Below are 10,204 nucleotides of genomic sequence, written 5' to 3' on the forward strand. Positions count from 1 at the left end.
CATTATCTTGAAGAGATATCTGAACTCTCACAACAGCCAAGATATGGAGACTACCCAAGTGTCCATCAACAGATGAATAGATTTAAAAATGAGTGGTATATACAGTTGGCTCTCCGTATCTGCAGGTTCTGCATCTGCCATACAGAGGGTCAACTGTACTATGACATTTTATATAAGGGACTTGAGCATCCAGATTTTGATATCTGCAGGGAGTCCCATGGATACTGAGGGACAACTGTACATTCAATGGATATTATTCATCCGTGAGAAAGAAGGAAATCCTGCCATTTGCAACAGCATGGATGGACCTTGAGGGCATTATGCTAAGTGAAATAAGTCAGACAGAGAAAGACAAATGCTGTATGATATCACTTATATTTAGAATCTAAAAAAAGCTGAACTCACAGAAACAGAGTAGAAAAGTGGTTACTAGGGACTGGGGGTAGAGGAAATGAGAGAGATATTGGTCAATAAGTACAAACTTCCAGTTATAAAATGACTAAATTCTGGGGAATCTAATGTACAACATGGTGATTATAGTTAATAATACTGTATTATACACTAAAGTTGCTAAGAGAGTAGATCTTAAATGTCCTCACCACAAAAAAAGTAATGGTAATTATGTGATGTGATGAAAGTTAGTTAACACTATGACAGTAATCATTTTGCAATATATATTGAATATATGTATCAAATCAACATTTTGTATACCTTAAACTTACACAATGTTATATGTCAGTTATATCTCAATAAAGCCTGAAAAAAATAAAATAAGAAGAAAAGGAAACAGATCACAGAAAGAGAAAGCTGAAAAGAAGGCTCAGGACCAGATTGAGGGTCCTGTAATCCCTCAACTTTAGTGAATTGTTCATGCTAATACAATTGCATCTAATGTAACCTAATCTGGGTGAACCCCACAGTACAGATTCTTTAGTACGTACTGCTTAGATAGGAGATTTGATCTATGGGGAAAAGCCAGTGAAGTAGAAATTGGAATTAGGCTCTTAACTGAGGAAATGAAAGTCTAGATGATCATTGAAATACCACTGGAGAAAGCTCTTCTGATTAAAACTACAGTGCTGGGCCAGCCACTCATGTGGTTGGTTGTGTGGACTATTCCCTCGGACTTAGATCACAGGGCTGTGAGCAGATGACTATGGGGGAGGGGCACTGACCCATGTGCCTCTGAGGACCGAAGACTGTGATGTCCCAAATGAAGAGTGAATGGAGCAGGGGTGCTGGTTTAATGCTCCTCTCTCACATGTATAACAGTTGCTAGTAGTCTGAGAGAAATGATGTAGACACCCAAATTTTAGGGTGGAATGGAAAATGTGGCATCTAGAAACGATTATAGTTGTTCTCAGAGATGGCACTGTTCTTTCCCCCACACCGTGTCAATTTCCTCTTGCCTCAGGAATTCCTGAAGCCCTACTTTTCCCACTTCAAGTGTTTTTTGCCATCTCCCTAAGAGTGATTTGGGCAGCGAAGACACATAGCCAATTGCCTTTCTATTAGGGATGCTCAATGTGCAGACGTGAACATGATGAAAATACCAAAATTCATGAAACCAGATTAGCGTGATCCCTGAGGAACACACGTGATCACCTTGCACGTTTGGGTAGATCATCCGTTTCCTCCTGCGAGTTTCTCTACCTCCCTGCTCAGCCTCCAGTAGTTTCTCAGGGTAACTTAGAGGACCCTGTTTGGCCTGCACAATCTAGAAGAATTTTGTTGACCATGGTTTGGGCAGCAATGTCCCAGCACAAGTTCAAGTTCTCCAAAAAGGTAACTTTCACAAAGTTTTATTAGCTAAACCCTTGCTCAATATGAAGTTTGCTCCCAATCCCCATACTTTTTCTAAATCCCTTAACAGTGAACCAGATCCCGTGAGCTGAACAACAAGCTAGGAGTGTTTAATTCACTTTGTTTTCTCCCTTAACATTCCATGGCGGGTGTACCATCAGACTCCCTGCAACATTTTGTTCTACCTACAATGTACAACCTGATAGGGTCTGGAAAATTCAGATGGGGTGAGGAGGATTCAGACAAATCTGATTAGCTGGGCAGGGAAAAGTCACTCTGTGAGCAACAACCATTGGCTTCTAGAGGATACCAGACCTCTCCAGAGAAAGGGAAAGGTCAGGTTCATATATTTCCTATCTTTCATATTGTAGTGCCTGGTACAATTCACTCCAATAGGGAGTATTCTCCTTTTAAGGCCCCTCAAGATACCCTGTACCAGGTAGATGCTGGTGTCTTAGTTTCATCTTCATGGGTCACATATCCATGGAAAGCTGGTTAGATAAGAGAGAAGACCCATTTTTCCAAACTTCAAGTATGTCATTCCTGCAGTAGATCCAAGATCTGAGGGACAGAGATTAGATTAGCATTCCAGGCATAAATAAGAGCATAAGCAAAGGCCCTGTGACAGGAGAGGGCACAGACCGGAAAGAAAATCAGGGTGCTGGACCGCAAAGGCAGAGGAAGTATGGGGTGGAAGAGGCTGGGGCAGTAGTTAGAATCAGACTACACAGGGCCTTGTAGGTCCTGTTAAAGATCTGGATCTGAATCCTAAAAATAATGAGAAATCATTGAAATTTTAATAAAGCAGGAAGCAGATGAGTGGCCTGATCACATTGGCTGCATCTGTGGAGGAGCTTTGGCATGGAGAACAGATTGGAAGGGCACTGGTGTGGAAGTAGCATTTCAGACGTGAGGCGCTGACTGGTTGAACCACGGTGGTTCGGGGAAGCAGAAAGAAGTGAACAGATTCCAGCGACATCCTCAGGCAAAAGGGACAAGACTTGGTGACGGACCAACTGCGGGGAAGGAGGTGTCAGCAATGACCTTCCTGCCTTGGAAGCTGCCAAGAACTCAGCTCAGCTTTCCTCCTTCTCTGCTGCCTCTTCTGGAACAGGCAGACCCCCCAGGGAAAAGCAGCGTCAAATGCTAAGTTGATCTTTCGGGTTTTCCTTTGCCTCCCAGATCTTAGCACTGTCCTTTTTCACTGCTTATTTTGGGTCTCTGAGGCCTCAAGAAGACTTTATATTTTGTCCCGTTTTTCTAGCTGTTCTCTGAGGGAGGCTTGGCCCGTCACTAGCTGAAATGGAAGAAACAGTCTCCAGTGGACCTCAGAGACGCTGATCTCTGCCCCGCCCCGTCCTGATCCCTCACAGGGTCACTGAGCTCTTGCCGTTGGGAGACCCAAGTTCTAGCCCAGACTCTACCACTGACTTTCCCTGTGACCTTGGGCATGCCCCTTCCCACTCTGGGCCTCACTTTTCTCATGCGGTGTCTACCTCACATGCTTGTGGTGTGAGGTAGAATGTAAGTATATCAGGATGTTTGTTCAAGGTGATGTGACTTGTGGTCTCTAAGACCCACCTGAGAGCCATGTCCTGTAGTTTCTGCCACCAACTACAACCTTGGGCACCCAGGCAGACCAGCAGTCACTCTGCACAGTCTGATATCCCTGGGGTCCCTCCCAACTTCACAGCAGCTAGCCTAGTTTTGCAGGGCCTGAAGCTTATGTAATTTGTTAGACCCTCTTAAAAAAGAATACTATAGAACAAACACAAAATCAGTTATAAGTGAATATTTTTTTAGAGTGGAAAAATAAATGTTAATGAATTCAAATTTAAGAGCTAATAAATACCTATATTAGTCAGGGTCCAGGCTGGAGGCAGAATCCACAAAGTAACTGGAGTAAGAAATGTTTAATATAAAGAATTATTCATTGGTTAAAAAAAAAAAAGATTCATTGGTAACAGGGGATTAACTTAAAGGGTAAACAGAACTCTAGAGGATATAGGACTAGTAGATAAATGGAGCAACCATAAACTCTAGGACTAAAAGTACCCAAGGAAGGAACAAATTTGGAAGAGCTCCCCACCCTCCCATCCCCCAGGGCTGAGATTCAGACCTTGATGGAAAGGGTATGGCTGTGGCCCATTGCTCGTGCAGAAGTTCGCTGAGGTGTCTCAGGCCAGGTCTGACAAGCAGTAAGCCACCTGCTAGGGTGTGGACTAGACTTACACAGGAGCTCCCTTCTGGGGTGCAAGCGGAACTTGCTGAAAAGCTTCTGCAGGGGAAACGCACTGGAAAGTTGCCCATCAGGCGAGATTTGTTGGCAATCCTCCAGTTGGGTGCCTGGGAGATGTGCCAGGAGCTGGCTGTGGTGCTGGCAGTAATTGCTGGAACCACCCGTTGGGGTGGCCCTGAAACTTGCATGGGGATAAGCACCATGGGGTGTGGCCAAAAGCCCCAGAAGCGAGAAGAGAAGCAGGAAAATCCAGAAGAAGAGAAGCGTCTTTGTCCTCCAGTGTCCCTTCAGCACCCTCCTCTGGCAAAGCTTGATATGATGCCAGCAGGCAATGGGGAAATGTTTACATGGCTCACCCCAGTATCACAAAGCGGAGCAAAGAAGCGTGGGTAGGAACTGAGAAGCAATAAAGTGATGACTGGCACAATCCAGGAAAATTACCTATTTCATCACCATCATCATCACTACCACCATAGTCATCATCCATTAATTGCTCGACATAACCTTATTACACATTTTTCTTACCCTTTCTGCCTTCATACTCTTTGACTTTGAATGCTTGCTCATATGAAACTTATTTTGTGACACTGTTTTCTATAGCAAGACTAGAAAAGTAATCCAGTATTTCTTCTAGCATGCTTGATGGAAATCTATTTTTTTAGTATTGATAGTTCAGAAATAGTAGCCTCCAACTTCAAAGGCTTTTGTTAATGCCCCTTCTGTAACTGCACTCCTGGCTCTTCAATAGCTTGGAGTGAGGGCCTAGGGTGTTACTGGCTGTTGAGTGGGGGACACGGGGGTGGCTTCCCAGCAGGGAAGGAGGAAGGGACAGGGCACATGTAGAGGATGGACACCCAGCTCGAGCAGCGCAGCCGAGCAGAGGTGTGCTGGGGTGGCTGCTTTCTCCACTTAGTCCTGGAGGGGAACCTGCTGATCCTGGGAAGGGGCCCCCAACAAGCTAGAGTCTTTGAGGCTTAAGCTTCATTAACTTGACCATCAGTCCACTTTTGCCACTACAGAATAACAAAACTGACTTCCTACCTGTCTTCAGAGGCCTTTGGATGGTTTCTGAAACTCTGCTTTAGCCTCAAAAGTTGTGGACATTATTCAAAGCACATTACTCTTACGGAAGAGTTTTAGAAACCAGGCAGCCTCTTGGGATAAATGTCCAGACCCCTCCCAAGGGGTTATTTTAGAAGCCGCAGCAGTCACGGAAACTCTAGCCAGTTATTTTTTTAAGGACAGTTATCATGAGTACTAAGGCATAGCAAGTAGAGTTATTTTTATCTTCTTTTATCAACTAAATCACTTCTTTCAAACATGAAATAACTTTTGAAACAGGGATGGCTGTGGTCAGAATCAATATTTCCCCCAAGATAAGCCTACTTCAGAGAACAGTGCATCTCCTCCAGTTTTACTGAGATCTAACAATCCCAGACAGGACGCACGCAGGAGGGCGACTAATGATTTTCCAGTTCCGGTCCTGCCCCTCCCTCTCCAACACCCCTCCAACATCCAACCTGTATTCTGGGCCACTCTTTCTTGGATGGAAAACTAGAAAGATTTGACATGTTGTTAACTATATTCTTGTTCATGGCTTTTACCCCAGATTTCTGTACATTCTTGAGTAGAAAAAAATACAGGCACTGGAAAGTTTAAGGCTATTTTTTCCCAGAGGTTATTCTTAGTGTGGGCTAGAGGATAGGCAGGTGGATGAGGGGAGAGCATTTATCCCATGAGGAGGGAAATTGAGGCCCCAGACAGGCTTACCTGCTTCAGCCATGTCTGCCCTCCATCTGGTATCCTTAGATGCCAGTTACACCCATCTCCCTAACCTTCTCTGCCATCTTATTTATATTCATCTCTATCACAAGAGAAAACTCAACTGTCACTCAGTATCCAGAAGCAATAATTTCTTTTATCTTTTTTTTTTTTTTTGCGGTACGCGGGCCTCTCACTGTTGCGGCCTCTCCCGTTGTGGAGCACAGGCTCCGGACACACAGGCTCAGCGGCCATGGCTCACAGGCCCAGCCGCTCGATGGCATGTGGGATCCTCCCGTACCGGGGCACGAGCTCGCGTCCCCTGCATCGGCAGGCGGACTCTCAACCACTGCGCCACCAGGGAAGCCCAGCAATAATTTTTTAATTGTATGGTTTTTCTAATGAGCAAAATAAAGATAGATGACAGATAGAAAATATTTGCAACTTATATCACAAAAAATGAACTTCAATACCTAATATAGCCAGACCCTAAAAATTCTACATACCAACATTATCCAAGCAGAAATATAGTAAAAACAAAAGATACTATTTGTAGCAGCCACTGAACCTTTGGAGTGCCAGAGAAAGGCTGGGGTGTAGGAACAGGTGGGAAAAATCTGTCTCCAAAATTCATATGTTGAAGTCCTAACCCCCAGTACCTCAGAATGTGACTGTGTTTGGAGATAGGGTCTTTAAAGAGGTAACTGGGGCCTCCCTGGTGGCGCAGTGGTTGAGAGTCCGCCTGCCGATGCAGGGGATACGGGTTCGTGCCCCGGTCTGGGAGGATCCCATATGCCGCGGAGCGGCTGGGCCCGTGAGCCATGGCCGCTGGGCCTGCGCGTCCGGAGCCTGTGCTCCGCAACGGGAGAGGCCACAACAGTGAGAGGCCCGCATACCGCAAAAAGAAAAAAAAAAAAAGAGGTAACTGGGTTATAATGAAGTCATGGGGGTGGGTCCTGATCCGATATGACTGGTGTCCTTATAAGTAGAGGAAATTTGGACACAGGCATTGCCCAAAAGGAAGACACAGGGAGAAGACAGCCACCGACAAAGCAAGGAGAGAGGCCTGAGAAGAAATCAACCCTGCTGATACCTTGACCTTGGATTTTCAACCTCCAGGACTGTGAGAAAATAAATTCCTGTTGTTTAAGCCCCTAGTCTATGGTACTTTGTTATAGCAGCCCTAGCAAACTAATAGAACCCTGGAGCAGCTCTGTTTGTGCTCAGAGAATCACAGAAGAGTCTGTCTCACTTTCTTTCTTCAGGATGCTCCCAATTGTTGGCTTTCTTCTTTCAGCCCAGCTTCCTGAAACATAGCTACTGAAGGTTTGGTGCCCCAGGGAAGGGCTCTGATTGGTCCAACAGGAGTCAAGTCTCTATCAATAGACCCATATTTGAGGCCAGGAGGGTGGTATAGAATGATTGGTTCAGGCAGTCTCCATTGATCAAAGGTTCTGCCTGCCACTGCCACTGGTCTTGCTAATTTAAAGCAAGCCAGAGTTCCTACCTGAAGCTCCCCACTCCCTGACCTTCCAAAGTATCGCCCTGAGGAGAGCCACTCACATGACAGATGAGGTAGACTCTAACCAGCGGACTCGGAAAATCCAGAAGGACCCTGGACCCTCTTTTAAAACATACATGTTCCTGGTAGTAGTTACATGTTGAATTAATTGTTATGCTATTAATTTCTTGGTTGCTTCCTTTTTTTTCTTTGTAGGTGACTTGAGCAGAGAGTCCTAGATATTGTGGAAAAGTTCAAACAATAGTTCTGAGAGGGAAGTGAGGGGAAAGAAACAAGTTTCATGGACTTAAAACTTTTGCTGGGGCAGCCTCTGCCCTTTGAGCTCTAAGAACTCTTCGTGTGAGATGTAGAGTCAACATAAATATGTGGACTTCTCATTTAGATGATACCTAATCTAGGGGGTCTTAGATCGGTAAACAAACTTGATGGATTCTCTGAAATTATTTATCTCTTAAGGTACCATAATTTCACTGTGTACCCCAAAAGAGAAAGTGAAAGAAAACTCACAAAATTCCAGCTTCTAGGTTCCACCATCAATTGAAAATTGGGTACAAAAGCACTATCTTCCCTGGATCACTGGCTTTTAGAAGTTTCTCAACTTCAAAGTTTTACTTGTAACAAGTAGCAGCCAAACCTCATGCTGTCTAGTCATCCACTAGGATGGAGTCGTGGGAAGAGGACTGGGAATGGATCAAGATGACGACAGGTGGTTGGACTTCCCTGGTGGTCCAGTGCTTAAGACTCCATGCTCCCAATGCAAGGGTCATGGGTTCAATCCCTGGTCAGGGAAGATCCCACATGCCATGTGGCATAGCCAAAAAATTGAAAATTAAAAAAAAATTTTAATAAAAAAAATAAAGACAAGAGGTGGTCAAGTTCCAGGAGAGCAACAGGACAGGTGATGGTGAAGCAAGCGGTGGAGGTTGCAGGGAGGGGGGTAGGCAGGGAGTTGGGTCAAAGGAACCAAGGCTAAGAATTTGAGGAACAATGGGCAGATACCCAAAGTACAAAAACTGGACCATAAGACTGGGCCAGTGTCTAGGCAAGGAACTTGGGTAACAGGCCTGGGGCCACAGCAGCAAGTCTGTCTGAGGATCCTGGATAGAGGCTGCTATGCCAGAGACTCCCTTCTGCATATGGCCCTGGCCAGATTGGGTGCCAATGGGATTTGGTAGTGTTTATAAAAATGTTTCCATGGTCCCCCATCTGCCTCTGAATCTCCTGGTTGGCTTATTCAAAATACAAATTACTTAGCTTCCCCTCATCCAGAGCCACCTCTTCCTACCAGATCAAACATAGGGCCAGTACTGAAGAAAGAGCCTTTTCATAACTCCCCACCATTATTTTTATATACCTTAATTTTTAGAACTTTACTGAAGTAGAGATCTGTGCCTTCAGAGAGGGGTAAATAGACATGACTAGATGGAAAGGGATTCTTGATACTGGAACAGCAGTCAGAAGCACTATTTTCCCAACTTAGTAGATCTGGAAAGTTTGGCCCATGAGCCCCTGTCTCATCACCTGACCTTGATGCTTCCAAGCTCCCCATTCCTACTGTCCCTACTCGAAAGCTCAGTATGACTCCCATATCCCAGAACGACAGACTTGAGACAGGAAGTCCTCAGGCTCCCCTCCCCCAATGGGTAGGGACTTAAAATAAGGTCACTGCTCCTGGAAGACTGGCTCAGGACAAGGCATTCCCACCAACCTTGGCTCTACCTCCAATATGGAACCCAGCTCACAGGGTGGGCTGCTTTGACCCCCATTTTTTAGTGTGTCTCTGCTAGTGCTTTGGGGAACTGAGGCTCTGGCCCTAATTGCTGACTGTTGGGTTTCATTTTGCCTCAACCATTTCTGGAGACTCTGCTTTGTGCCTGGTTGTATGTGCCCCTCAGACTCCATCCAATCAGCCCCATCTGAAGTGTCTGTCTAGTTCCAAACCTAGCACATGCTATAAGAGGTAGCGTGGATCTAAGGTGCAATCACAAGACCACAGATCTGTCTTGGTTCTGCTGTCACCCTTGGGAAGCCTTGGGTAAGTCAGTTCCCATTAGAATACATGGACAGCTGTGTAACTTTAGACCACCAGCCCATGATAACTGAGACAACAACTGTCAACCCCCAAATCTAAGATATTCCTGTGGGTGATCTATAGAACCTGTATGCAACAATGAATCAGCTCCCTCTCTGCTTTACTTTGATACCCCAAACAAAGCCTCACTCAGAGGTTCATTAAACTGCCATATTGAAACTTTAGAACCAGCCACATGAAAAAAAAAAAAAATCACTCCAGTTGCAAACATTAAGCATTTGAAGGAGACCAAATATACACTTACTCAATACAGCCAGGTCTCAGCTTCCCCATCTGTAAAACTAGGCTCAGTCCCCAGATCCCTCAGGATGACCCGCAGCTCCCAATGCCAGGAAAGTGCTTCAACAACATCAGGTGAGCTGTACAAATGAGAGGTAATTTGACAAGTCAGCCAGCACGGAGCAGCCAGTCAAGTCAATGCAAAGTGCTCTAATGCACTTAAAAGCCCAGAAGCAAGCCCAGGCTGAGTAATAATGGCCTAAACACCACCAGGGATTTCCCCAAGTCTAATTTCCAGGCCTGATGGCCATGGTGTTCCATCTCCATTGGGCTAATTAAGGCACAGCGGAGACAGAATCTGACAGAGAGGCTCACCCTGGCCTTGGTCTAGATTTATGGAGAAGAGAAGTTGCCAAGAAGGTAAATTAGACATCAACAGGGCTTCCCCCAGGATGTTGAGGTCTCAGGAGCATTAAGGCTGTGAGATTTAAAATGAATATAGATCAGTGCTATGCAGAGAGACCAGGAGGTGTGGGAGTTAGAGCAAGGTCTCTTCCATTTGCTAACC

Source organism: Mesoplodon mirus (genome assembly GCF_964341445.2).
Source record: "Mesoplodon mirus genome assembly, chromosome: 4".
Taxonomy (NCBI): domain Eukaryota; kingdom Metazoa; phylum Chordata; class Mammalia; order Artiodactyla; family Ziphiidae; genus Mesoplodon; species Mesoplodon mirus.